Below are 13,497 nucleotides of genomic sequence, written 5' to 3' on the forward strand. Positions count from 1 at the left end.
CATTGATGAAAACTGAGCCCACTCCCCCATCACTTTTCAGCTTTTTTTCCCCCTCTTCTACCCTCTCACCAATATCCACCCGTTTCCTGTTTGCTTGTGCTCCTCCACCCCTGTCCCTCCGTGCCCCCCCCCACCTTTTTTTATTCAGGTGTCTGTTTTTTTTCTTATTCCTGACAAAGGGCCCAGGCCAGGAATGTTGGGGATCCTTTACTAAATGAATGCTGCGTTATCTGTTCCTCCACATTTGTGCACTGCATTTGACCACATCTGCAGACTTTCTTGTTTAAAAACATAAATAAGCACTATTTTTAGAACCATCAAGCATTACAGCACAAAAAAACCAGACCTTCGACTCAGTGCCAAACTATTATTCTGCCCGGTCCCACTGATCTGCACGCAGTCCACAGCCCTCCATGCCCCTCCCATCCAGGTATCTGTCCAAATTTTTCTTAAATGTTAAAATTGAGCCCGCATTCACTTCAGCGGGCAGCACTTTCCACCTCCCCCCTCCCCCCCCCACCACTCTCAGTGTGAAGAAATTCCCCCTTAATGTTCTTCGTAAACCTCTCCCCTTTCTCCTTTAACTCACATCCTCTGGTTTGTATCTCATCCACCCTCAGTGGAAAAAAAACCTATTTATATTTACTTTATTTATACCTCTCATAATTTTAAATACTTTTATCAAATCTCTCCTCATTCTCCTACACTCCTGAAACTCAGTTCCTGAAGTCTGGGCAACATCGTAGTGAATCTTCTCTATACTCTTTCTATCTTTCCTGTTATCTTTCCTGTAGTTAGGTGACTAAAACTGCACACAATACTCCAGATTTGACCTCAATTTTTATACTTTACCATAACATTCCAACTCCTAAATTCAATACTTTGATTTATGAAGGCTAATGTGCCAATAGCTCTCTTTACAACTCGATCCACCTGTGATACCACTTTCATTTGCATCTGTATTCCCAGATCCCTCTGTTCTACCACAATCCTTAGTCTCCTACCATTTACTGGAAACTTTGAGAGTACAGAGTGGGTCTGTCCCTGTGAGGATTAAAGGAAAGGTTAGAAAATATAGGGAGCCTTGGTTTTTGCGAATGTGGTTCGGTGGAAAAGGGTTGTGGAAAATAGGTAGAGACAGCAGGGAACAGATGAGGTGCTAAAGGCATACAAGGAGAGCAAAAAACCTTAAGAAAGAAATTAGAAAGGTTAAAAGGAGATACAAGGCTGCTTTGGCAGGCAAGGTAAAAATAAATCTAAAGGGTTTCTACATGCACATTAAAAGTAAAAGAATAGTGAGGGATAAAATTAGGCACCTTGAGGATCAGAGGGGTTGGCTCCGTGAGGATTCAGAAGAGATGGGAGAAATTATAAGATTTTTTTTTCCTTCACTAAGGAAATGAATATTGAGTCAAGTGAAATAAGCAAAACTAGTAGTGAGGACATGGAAAATATACAGATTAATGAGAGGTAGTACTGGCTTTTAATTTTAAAGGTGGCTAAATCTTTGGGTCCTGACAAGATATTCCCTAGGACCTTAAGGGAGGTTAGTGTAGAAATAGCGGTGGCCCTTACAGAAATATTTAAAATGTCATTAGCCAGAGGGGAGGTGACGGAGAATTGGAGGGTAGCTCAAGTTGTTCCACTGTTTAAAAATAAAAGGTTCTAAAAGTAAACTAGGTAATTATAGGCCTGTGAGTCTGATGTTGGTGGTAGGTAAATTAATGGAGAGTGTTCTTAGAGATGGAATATATAATTGTTTGTATAGCAGGGATTAGTTAGGAGTAGTCAATACAGTTTTGTATGTGGTAGATCATGTTTAACAAACCTTAGATTTGAGGAGGTTACTAAGAAGGTTGATGAAGGGAAAGCTGTGGATGTTGTCTATATGGACCTTAGGAAGGCCTTTGACAAGGTTCTGCATAAGAGGTTAGTTAGGAAGGTTCAATCAATAGGTATGAATGTTGAAGTAGTGAAATAAATTCAACAATGGTTGGATGGGAGATACCAGAGTAGTGAAGGAAAATTGTTTGTCAAATTGGAGGCCAGTGACTAGTGGTGTACCTCAGGGATGATAGGGTGGCAAATGGGAGTAGAATGTATGCAGATGATACTGAGATTGCAGAGGGATATAGGCCAATTAGAAGAGTGGGCTAAAAGATGGAGTTTAATACTGAGAAGTATGAGGTGCTACATTTTGGTGGGACTAATCAGCAAAGGTCATACATGTTAAATGGTGGACAATTGAGGAGGGTGGTAGAAAAAAGGGATTTGGAAATTCTGGTACATAATTCCCTGAAAGTGGAGTCACATGCAGATAGGGTGGTGAAGAAAGCTTTTGGTAGGTTGGCCTTGTGCAGTTTTGGTTGCCGAATTATAGGAAGAATATAAACAAATTTGAGAGAGTGCAGAGGAGGTTTACAAGTATGTTTCCTGGGTTTTAGTGTTTGAGTTACAGGAAAGGTTAAACAGGTTTGGACGTTATTGCCTGGAGTGTAGAAATTGGAGGGTGATTTGACAGAGTTATTTAAAATTATGAGGGGGACAAATAGAGTAGATGTGGATAGGCTTTTTTCCATTGAGCGTGGTTGAGATTGAAGGGTGAAAAACCTAGAGGAAACATGAGGGGGAATTTCTTCACTAAGAGGGTGGTGGGAGTACTGGGTGAGCTTCTGGTGGGGTCAATTTTAATATTTAAGGAAAAGTTGGAAAAGTATATGAACAAGAGAGGTATGGAGTTTATGGGCTGGGTGTGGGTCAATGGGACTAGGTGGGAGAAGGTGTTTGGCATGGACTAGATGGGCCGAACTGGCCTGTTTCCATGCTGTAATTGTTATATGGTTACCTTTTCAAAATGCAACAGCTCACACTTGTTTGCATTCAATTTCCTCTGCCATTTTTCAGCTGGTCCAGATCCCTCTTCAACAAAGATACATGGGATTTTTTTCACCGAAGGCTCGGCAAATCTCTGAAGGCTAGATCATTGGAGGTATTTGAATAGAGAAATATTTGAAAGGTCAGGAAACTGAGGGCCAAGGAGAATTGGCCAGCAGCAGAATCAGGCACTGGGCAGATGAGCCACAATCCTGTTGAATAGCAGGGTCGGCTTAAGGGCAAATATTAGGTTGAGAGGAAAAAGATTTAAAAGGGACTTGAAAGGCAACTCCCCCACCCCTGTATTGAAGCCAGTGAGTATTTGGAACAAGTTTAAAAGACTTTTGGATAGGATAGCATAGCTTCAGAGGAATGTGGACTAATCTTAGGGAAATAACTTGATCAGATTGGATAAATTGGACGAAGGGGCTTGCAAGACTTGATGACTCTACTCCCGGGCATATAGATTTGAATTTGAAACCAATTAAAAAGGTAACTGAGTGGAAAAGTTAATTTCACTATAAAGTTACACACCTGGATCTGTATCAAACAAAGACCTTCTTCCTTATTCTCTTCTCGCACCTACCCCCTTCTCCCAAGCAGGCATCCAACTTTAACTGCTTTGAGTTTGAAAAGGTGCTCACCAACCAATTCATGGATTTCCTGCTATTCTGCTCAATACTGCCACTTTAATATGTGATAAGTACTTTTTGAATGGAATTTTAATTAGTAAAGCAAGTGATTTATTGTGGAAGAGAGAGAGAAACAAAAAAAAAATGCCAGAATCAATCGGCAGGTCAGACAGTGGGAGAGAAAGAACGAATGCTTCAGGACACTTTATAGTGGAAAGGTGACAGAATGTGTATTTTAAACACACTTCTTGTTTGGGAATGTTGCAGCCCCTGGGAGTTAATATTACATCTAATTGGGGCAGAATAGAGCTTAGAGTGGGGTAGAAGAATTAAAAGGATGCCCTTGCAGGCTGAACAAATGTGCTCCGTAAAGTGGTCACTCTAATTCCGCAACTTATCCCTCCACTGATGCTGCTTGACTGTACGAGTAAACATCTGTTATTCTTTGCATTTCCAGCATCTGTAATTTCCTGTGCCAATTACTTATTCTACAACTTACGGCTGCACAACTACAAGACATCTTCGGAGAAGATCAATTTAAACAATACACCAGACTTGACGTTATTTCTGAAGATAAATTTGCATTTCCATTTTCAATTTAACCATCAGAGCTCTCTTTGTCTGGGATAATGGTTATTAATTGTGGAGTCCATTGACAAACAATTATTGCCTTAAAATGCAGTTTAAATACTACACCAAATGCTCCACTCAAACTTCACTAAAAGCTTTTTTAAATGATTGACATTGTTACAGTGTAAATTGATAAAAGCCTATTTCCTGTGATGAAATGTGAACAGGCAGAAGTGAGTTTCTTTCTGGATGCATTAGTGGATCCTTGCAATGATTCAGACAGCTTGACTGACAACAAAGAGTTGCTGAGAGATAATTTTTAAAAAACTAAAATGGCTATTAAATGTAAACAAGTGTTTTGGTGCATGTATACACTCACACAGACACCGATAAAACATCAGAATTCTCCATCAAGATCAAATCCCTTGTACCCAATGCCATGAAATGATTATCTCACACACAAAATGCAGGATGTATTTCTGGGATAATCTCCATGACTGAGGTTATTTGAAATCTATGACTACTGATGCATTAATCATATTCACTGAAAACAAAAAAGGTTCTACTGCCCTCTCAAGATATTACACCTGACATACCTGGAAGGTATGGATCGAGCTACTATTGAAGAAAAAAGTCATTCAAGAACCAAGTCAAACTTACAAAGAGATAAGCTTTATTCCACACACTCTTCACAAACTAAAGTAACCTATGAAAAGTGATAAATATTTAAGGAGTAGATGTCACTGGATTAGTTTCAAGGAGTAGTCTCCTGTAAGCTCTAATGGGCACTGCACAAAAATCTAGATGGGGATTGCCAATACATTTAAAATGTTGATTACTTAATTTAGCAGAATTCCAACATTCACTATTAACAAAAAGTATAGACAGGAGCAAACAGTCTGGAGACAGAAAAACATAAACAAGAACACTGCAGGTTCTAGAACCTTGAGCAAACCGTGAGATGCTGGAGGGAAGTCAACAGCATCGACGAATAGAAATGGCCCGTCAACATTTCCGGTCGAGACTCCCATCAACACTTGTACCCATTGGTGCCATGTGAGCAGCTGAATTCCTCCAGCTGTTGTTTGAAACAGACAGAATAGAATGTTTTGTTCTCATCAACCTGCTACCTCTCCCTTTCAACAATTTGCCTTGGTGTCTTGAAGAACAGAGGATGGGACTCTGGCAGGATCCGGAAGGTAGAAGTTTCTGGATTCTCAGTCTGGTGGCGGGAGGTGAAGCAGCTTTGATGTTTGTGATGAAGCTCTTTTGCGACTTCTAATTAAAATGTGCAGCTTAACGAGGAATAAAAACCAAAGCTGGGAATGGTCACAGGCCACCCAGCATTAGGGTAGCCAGACGTCCGGCATTAGGCCGGACAGTCCAGCTTTTGAGCCCTCCTGTCCAGCACCACCTGGAGCCGGACATTAATTTGTCCTCCATTTGGGGTGCAGGCCATGTTTTCTTCTTGAGGGGGAAGCGTGATGACAACAGCCCCCCCTCCCCCGAGAGAGTTTCTGATGCCGACCCTGCATTAGCTCCGTTTTTGGTAAGTTTGAAATGGCCATGGAAGGAGGAACAGTTAACATTTCAGCTCTGGATCATGCAAAGTTATTTTTCTACTGCACATGAAGGATCTTGCTTTGAGACAAAATGACTTCATGTGGGATTTGGAAGTACATTATACATCTTTGTCTGTTTTGTATTGATAAAAGTGAAGGCCAGACTACACCAATCTCTTTGGCTTGGCTTCGCGGACGAAGATTTATGGAGGGGGTAAAAGTCCACGTCAGCTGCAGGCTCGATTGTGGCTGACAAGTCCGATGCGGGACAGGCAGACACGGTTGCAGCGGTTGCAGGGGAAAATTGGTTGGTTGGGGTTGGGTGTTGGGTTTTTCCTCCTTTGTCTTTTGTCAGTGAGGTAGGCTCTGCGGTCTTCTTCAAAGGAGGTTGCTGCCCGCCGAACTGTGAGGCGCCAAGATGCATGGTTTGAGGCGATATCAGCCCACTGGCGGTGGTCAATGTGGCAGGCACCAAGAGATTTCTTTAGGCAGTCATTGTACCTCTTCTTTGGTGCACCTCTGTCACGGTGGCCAGTGGAGAGCTCGTCATATAACACGATCTTGGGAAGGCGATGGTCCTCCATTGGGGAGACGTGACCCACCCAGCGCAGCTGGATCTTCAGCAGCGTGGACTCGATGCTGTCGGCCTCTGCTATCTCGAGTACTTCGATGTTAGGGATGAAGGCGCTCCAATGAATGTTGAGGATGGAGCGGAGACAACGCTGGTGGAAGCGTTCTAGGCGCCGTAGGTGATTCCGGTAGAGGACCCATGATTCGGAGCCGAACAGGAGTGTGGGTATGACAACGGCTCTGTATACGCTTATCTTTGTGAGGTTTTTTTCAGTTGGTTGTTTTTCCAGACTCTTTTGTGTAGTCTTCCAAAGGCGCTATTTGCCTTGGCGAGTCTGTTGTCTATCTCGTTGTCAATCCTTGCATCTGATGAAATGGTGCAGCCGAGATAGGTAAACTGGTTGACCGTTTTGAGTTTTGTGTGCCCGATGGAGATGTGGGGGGGCTGGTAGTCATGGTGGGGAGCTGGCTGATGGAGGACCTCAGTTTTCTTCAGGCTGACTTCCAGGCCAAACATTGTGGCAGTTTCCGCAAAACAGGACATCAAGCGCTGAAGAGCTGGCTCTGAATGGGCAACTAAAGCAGCATCGTCTGCAAAGAGTAGTTCACGGACAAGTTTCTCTTGTGTCTTGGTGTGAGCTTGCAGGCGCCTCAGATTGAAGAGACTGCCATCCGTGCGGTACCGGATGTAAACAGCGTCTTCATTGTTGAGGTCTTTCATGGCTTGGTTCAGCATCATACTGAAGAAGATTGAAAAGAGGGTTGGTGCGAGAATACAGCCTTGCTTCACGCCATTATTAATGGAGAAGGGTTCAGAGAGCTCATTGCTGTATCTGACCCGACCTTGTTGGTTTTTGTGCAGTTGGATAACCATGTTGAGGAACTTTGGGGGGCATCCGATGGACTCTAGTATTTGCCAAAGCCCTTTCCTGCTCCCGGTGTCGAAGGCTTTGGTGAGGTCAACAAAGGTGATGTAGAGTCCTTTGTTTTGTTCTCTGCACTTTTCTTGGAGCTGTCTGAGGGTAAAGACCATGTCAGTAGTTCCTCTGTTTGCGCGAAAGCCGCACTGTGACTCTGGGAGAATATTCTCGGCAACACTAGGTATTATTCTATTTAGGAGAATCCTAGCGAAGATTTTGCCTGCAATGGAGAGCAGCATGATTCCCCTTTAGCTTGAGCAGTCTGATTTCTCGCCTTTGTTTTTGTACAGGGTGATGATGATGGCATCACGAAGGTCCTGAGGCAGTTTTCCTTGGTCCCAACGAAGCTTGAAAACAAAGGCGAGAACACCAATAGAGAGAGAAGAAACAGCGCTACTGATGACAGAGAGAAATGGTACAGGGACGAAAAACATGAATCAGAGCTTCACCTGTAAAGATTGTTTGAGTCCTGGATTGAGGAAAGGGAAGAGATGAAAAGACAGGGTGTTGCATAAGAAAGCACCACAAGATAGGAGAGGTTGGTGGTGACAGAAGAGCGGACCCGGGACTGAGCCTGCTGGAAGGGGAGAGAAAGGAAATATACATTTCACCCTGGAGCTGGCAAACTTTGAAAAGGGAGGATCTGTTGAATACGGAGCCTGGTAGAGTGGAAGGTATATAGAAGCGGTCACTGCTCTCTATCAATACAATGGAGTGCTGTCTGGGGTTCGGTCCTCTCCGGTAGAAAGGAAAGCAGTTGTGGGAAAACATTTCAGAGACACCAATACAAAATGCAACATCAGCGTGAACATGATGGAGTCAGAGGAACTGTGCGATTAGAATACAGTCTTTACAGGAGGGAAGATGTGGCTGCGGGAATCTGGACTTGTAATGGATGTCTGTGGCAAGCTCATCCTCAGAGATAGATCCCTTCGTTGAAGGAAAGTGTCCGAGACGCACCACGTCATTTCATTTCTTTTCCATCCATTTGGTCACCAAACTGTTGCTCCAGACAAAGCATGGCACTTCTAGCAAGCCGGTGGACCACATCCAGCATCTTCCTTATATTGGAGAAATCCATCACTTCATGAGGCACCAACATCCAGTCCACAGCAGTGACCTTCAGTTTCATTCCCCTTGCCGCACTGCCCCCTCAGCCTATGGCCTCCTGCACTATTTTATATGAGATTGAAGAACATCTCATCTTCTGACTGGGCATGCTGCAGCCTTCCAGACTCCACATTAAATTTTCCAACTTAAGTTAACTCGCTGTTTCTTTCTAGAAGTAGCCATTTCTATGAGTCACTCTTTTGAATCTTAAGATTAAAGCAGACCCCTTCTGGGCATGTCTCACAGCCTTACAATTTGCAACACACCAAGCTTTAACTGCCACCAGCAGTGAGGAAAAAGAGGGTTATGAGTGGAGGTGGTGAAGCATTAGATAGCTTTATATTGGTCAACACAACAGACTGGGCTGAAGGGCCTGCACTGTGCTGCAATGTTCTATGTTACTCATCTCGCCACCTACCATTGGAGATGTTCTCTTTGTTCAACGCAAACCTTCCCCAGCTTCTGTTCCACTGAAAACAAACTTTCCCACCCATTACAAAGGGTTTGTGTCCTAAAAGACCAAGCTTCTCATTCCAGAGTGGCTGCCTGACCTGCTGACTGTTTGTTTTCATTTCAGATTTCCAGCATTTGCAGTTCCATTAATTTCCAAGTCAGTCATTCCCAAAGGAAGTCTAAAATACAGATGATCTGCCATTAGAAAAGGAAGTCTTCAGACATTGAGACTGTCATTCAATACATGAAGATGCTGGAGAAACTTGGCAAGTCACGTAACATTCCTTATCTAGCAAAGATCTGTAACCAACGTTTCGGGGCTGAGCCCTTCGTCAAGGTACAAGCAAAAATTAGCCAGGCCCCGGAATAAAATGGTGGGGGGTTGTGGGGGAGGGGTGAAGGAGCACAGGCCGACAGCCAAGAGGTCATAGCTGGATATGGGTGGGAGGACATGAGAAAAAAGCTGGAAAGCAATGTGGGTAGGGGATAGTGCTCTGAATGGAGAGGGAAGGGTGCTAGGAGCAGGAGGGAAAGAGATGGGGAGAGGCCTAATGGAAACTGGAGTTGATGCCATCTGGTTGGCTAGTGCCCAGATGGAATCATTGGGTCTTGTTCCTCCAATCAGCAGATGGCCTCTGTTTGGCAGAGCCCGAGGCCAAAGACAGACACGTCGGCATGGGAGTGGAGCGGAGAATTGGGAGTGTTAGTCACTGGGAGGTTCCCGCTATCACAGCAGACAGAGCGAATGTGCTCAACGAAACAAACCCCCAGCCTGCATCCAGTTTCTCTGATGCAAGGCCGCAACAGGAGTACTGGATGCAGAAGGTGAGCCCTGGAAATTCACAACTGTTGCTTCATTTGGAAGGACTGTTTGGGGCCTGAATGGTGGTGAGGGAGGAGATGTCGGCCCACATGAAGCATTTCCTGTGGTCACAGGGGTAGGTACCAAGGGGCAGATTTGTGGGAAGGGATAAGTGGATGAGGGAGTGATCCCTGCAGAAGGCGGAGTGTGAAGGACAGGGGAAGATGCGTCTGGATCACGTTGTAGGTGGTGGAAATTGCAGAGGAGGATATACTGGATACAGAGGCTAGTAGGATGGTAGGCAATGACAAAGGGAATTCTATCCATGTTATGTCTAGGAGTGGAGTGCAGATGCAACAGGAAATAGAGGAGATACATGAAAGGACCAAGTTGATGATGGTAGAGGAAAAGCATCGTATTTTGAAGGAGGACATCTTGGATGATCTGGAATGGGAGGCCATATTCTGGGAGCAGATATGATGGAGACTGAGGAACAGAGAGAAAGGAACAGAATCCTTACAGGAGACAGGGCATGAAGAGGTGTAGTCGCAGTCGGTGTAGGATTTGGTGGGTTTGTAGAAAATGTCTATAGATTTGTTTCCCAAGATGGCTGGATGAGGGTGGGGGTGGGGAGGGAGTTAATTGCTGGAGGAGGACCACATGAATTTGATGTTGGGGTGAAATTTGGCAGCAAAGTGGATAAAGTCGACGAGGTCATCAGGGATGCATGAGGCAGCACCAATATAGCGGTCAATTGGTTCTTTTTTAAAAATGCATTTCAATGTAGTAGAGGATGAGTTGAGGGGCCTTGCCTGTGTAAGCTTGTAACATGGATTGCTCCACAAAGCCAACAAAAAGGCAGGCATAATTGGGACCCATTACTATGATTTGGAGAAAGTGTTAAATAAGAAGCGATTGAGGAAAAGACTAAGTTCTGCCAAGCAAAGGAGGGTAGTGGTGGAGGAGGGAACTAGTTGAATCTGTTGTTGAGAAATAAATAAAGGGCTTTGAGACCTTCACTATGGGATGCATAGCAATTGGAGGTCTATAGTGAAAATGAAGCAGTCAAATTCAGGGAATTGAAAGTTGTTGAAATGTTGAAATGTGAGGTATCGCAGATGTAGGGAGAATGGGACTGGAGTTGAGGTAAGATGATACCAGTTTGGTGGGGCAGTGTATTGGGACCCTACCTAGTTGGAGGACGCATCAGCTGCCAAGCAAGGTTTGGTTTCGCCCACACATGAATGCACACCTTGTCATTGGCCTCATCCTTTAACTATTATTCCAGTTCCTACTTCCGTTCTCTCTCCACCTAGCCTAGACTCCTCCCCCCCTTCCTGCAGTCCTCCCTTCCCCCCCACCCTCCATCGATAATCTCCCATCCTCACCAACCCCCTCCTTTCCCCTTTTGTTCAGATATCTCATGTTCTCCCACACCTTGATGAAGGGCTCAAATCTGAAACGTTGGTGATCTATCTTTACCTTTGCAACATAAAGGTACTGTTTTACCTGCTGAGTTTCTCCACCATTTTTGTTTTTTTTATTTTCCCCATGTTCAGAGTGAGAGAGAGAGAGAGAGAGAGAGAGAGAGAGAGAGAGAGAGAGAGAGAGAGAGAGAGAGAGAGAGAGAGATCTGTTACCATTTTCCACACATACCTTCTGTAAATTAAATCCTTCCCCATCAAAACTGTGTCCAGAGGCCTTTGAGACTTACCAAACTGGTTTCCTCACTTACTACATGCAGACATATGCAGAAACAATGGGTCTACTGGGATAAATGGGTTTGTGGATCTTGGATATGAGGTAAAACCAGGCAGTGCAGGGTTGGGAAATAATGAGATTTGAGGTCAAGGAAAAGAGATGATTGGAAGCAATGAGACCAGAGATGGTGCATGAATCAGTGTCTTGATATTCATTAGTGGGGTCCTGTTGAAGGGATAAGAGAAGGTGCCAGAGAACTGTTGCCTGGCCTCGACAAGTTACAGGTCATCACTCTGCGGGCTTGACCACGAGGTGAGCATTGGTGCAGAGAGAATGGAGGGCAGTGTGCTCCAAGAGGGGGGTTCAGATTAGAATAAGTGAGGGGAGTGGTGTAGTTGCGTAAGTTGATGTCTTGGCGGCCGATGGAAACAAAGATACAGAACGGGCAGCTGGCCAGGACAAGGTGTCCACAACGAGGAAGAAGGCTTAAGGAGGGAGTAGGGGACTTCATTCAGGGACGAAGTCGAAGATGATGGAAGAAGAGTTCGGCATCGTAACAAGCGTGGAACTCATTGAGGTGTGGGCGAAGGTGGATGAAGTTGAGGCCATTACTGAGGGCACAGCATTCCATCTCAGAGAAGGAGAAGTTGGAGGGGATAGTAAAGACCCGACAGGGGTCATGGGATAGAAGTGGAGAATTTGGGAAGTCAAGGGGGAGATGGAGGAGATGAGAGGGTCAGAGGACTAGGTGAGTGGATTTCATACTCGCAGATAATTAGGGGTGGTAAATTGGATTAGTAAGTAAGCAGATGATACTAAGATAGGTAGAGCTGTGGATAGTGAAGAAGGGTTTCAGTTCGAAGAGTGGGCTGAAGATGGCAGATGAAGTTTAATGCAGATAAGTGTGAGGTGTTACATTTTGGTAGGGCTAATCAAAATAGGACATACATGGTGAATGGTAAGGCACTGAAGAGTGCAGTAGAACAGAGGGATCTAGAAATGGTACATAGTTCCCTGAAGGTGAAGTCACATGTGGATAGCATGGTGAAGAAAGCTTATGATATGTTGGCATAATGCATCAGAGCATTAAATATAGGAGCTGGGATGTTATGTTAAAGTTCCACAAGGCATTGGTGAGGCCAAATTTGTGTACAATTTTGGTCACCAAATTATAGGAAAGATAACAACAAATTGGAGAGAGTGCGAAGAAGATTTACTAGAATGTTGCCAGGGTTACAGGGTCTAAGTTATAGCAAAAGGTTAAATAAGTTAGGTCTTTATTCTTAGGAACATTAAAGGTTGAGAGGGGATTTGATTGAGGTATTTAAGATTATTAGGGGTATAGATAGAGTGGACATGGAGAGCCTTTTTTCTTTCAGAAAGAGGGAGATACAAATGAGAGGACATGTTGAGAATTAGGGGGAAAAAGTTTAGAGGAAACATGAGGGGAGACTTCTTTACTCAGAGAGTGGTGGGTGTGTGGAACGAGCTTCCAGATGAAGTGGTGAAGACAGGCTCGATATTAACATTTAAAGAGAAGTTGGATATGTATGTGGACGGGAAAGGAATGGAGGGTTACGGGTTGAGTGTAGGTCAGTGGGGTTAGGTGGGAGAAAGTGTTCGGCATGGACTAGGAGGGCCAAGTTGGCTTGATTCTATGCTGTAATTGTTATATGGTTAGGTAGGTGAGGGAACTGGCAAGGCACTCTCCAACCAGACGGCATTATCATCAGCTTCTTTCATTTCTGTTAGGCCCCTCTCCTGTTGCTCTATCCCTCAGTTTCCTTTCCTCTAGCTCCTAACCCCCTACCAAGCCATTCGGAAAGTTCCCCCACTTCCCAGTTTTTTTTCTCTTCTGGCCTCTCACCAATATCCACCTCTTGCCTGTGCTCCTCCCCCTGCCACTTCATTCAAGTTCCTGCCTGCCTTTCACTCGTACCTTAACGAAGGGCTCAAGCCCAAAACGTCGGTGTATCTGTATCTATTGGATTCGATGCTACATAAAAAATGCTGCATTACTTGGTGAGTTTCTTTGGTGTATTGAAAAACAGATGATCTGCAATTGTACTTACATTACTTCATAAACCAAGACCATGGTCAGAACAGATTTCCAGGATCATATGATTAGAAAGGTCAAATGCAGGTATGCACAACTTAACATCCGTTTGGGCAACGTCTGACCGCATATACATCCGTGGTCTGATAATTATTTAGTCACCGCAAGCAAGTCCGCAGCAATTTAGAAAAAGCAATCGTTAATATTGGAAACTTTATACTGTATACCCAAACTGATCCTACTGCCC

General features: G+C 44.3%; 1 protein-coding gene across 2 annotated transcripts in view; it reads right to left on the reverse strand.

Moving 5' to 3' along the window:
- obi1 (ORC ubiquitin ligase 1) overlaps window positions 1-13,497 on the reverse strand; it is a 32,238-nt gene that overhangs the window by 2,524 nt on the left and 16,217 nt on the right. The gene's annotated exons all lie outside the window — the stretch shown is intronic.

Source organism: Narcine bancroftii, chromosome 7, assembly GCF_036971445.1.
Source record: "Narcine bancroftii isolate sNarBan1 chromosome 7, sNarBan1.hap1, whole genome shotgun sequence".
Classification (NCBI taxonomy): Eukaryota; Metazoa; Chordata; class Chondrichthyes; order Torpediniformes; family Narcinidae; genus Narcine; species Narcine bancroftii.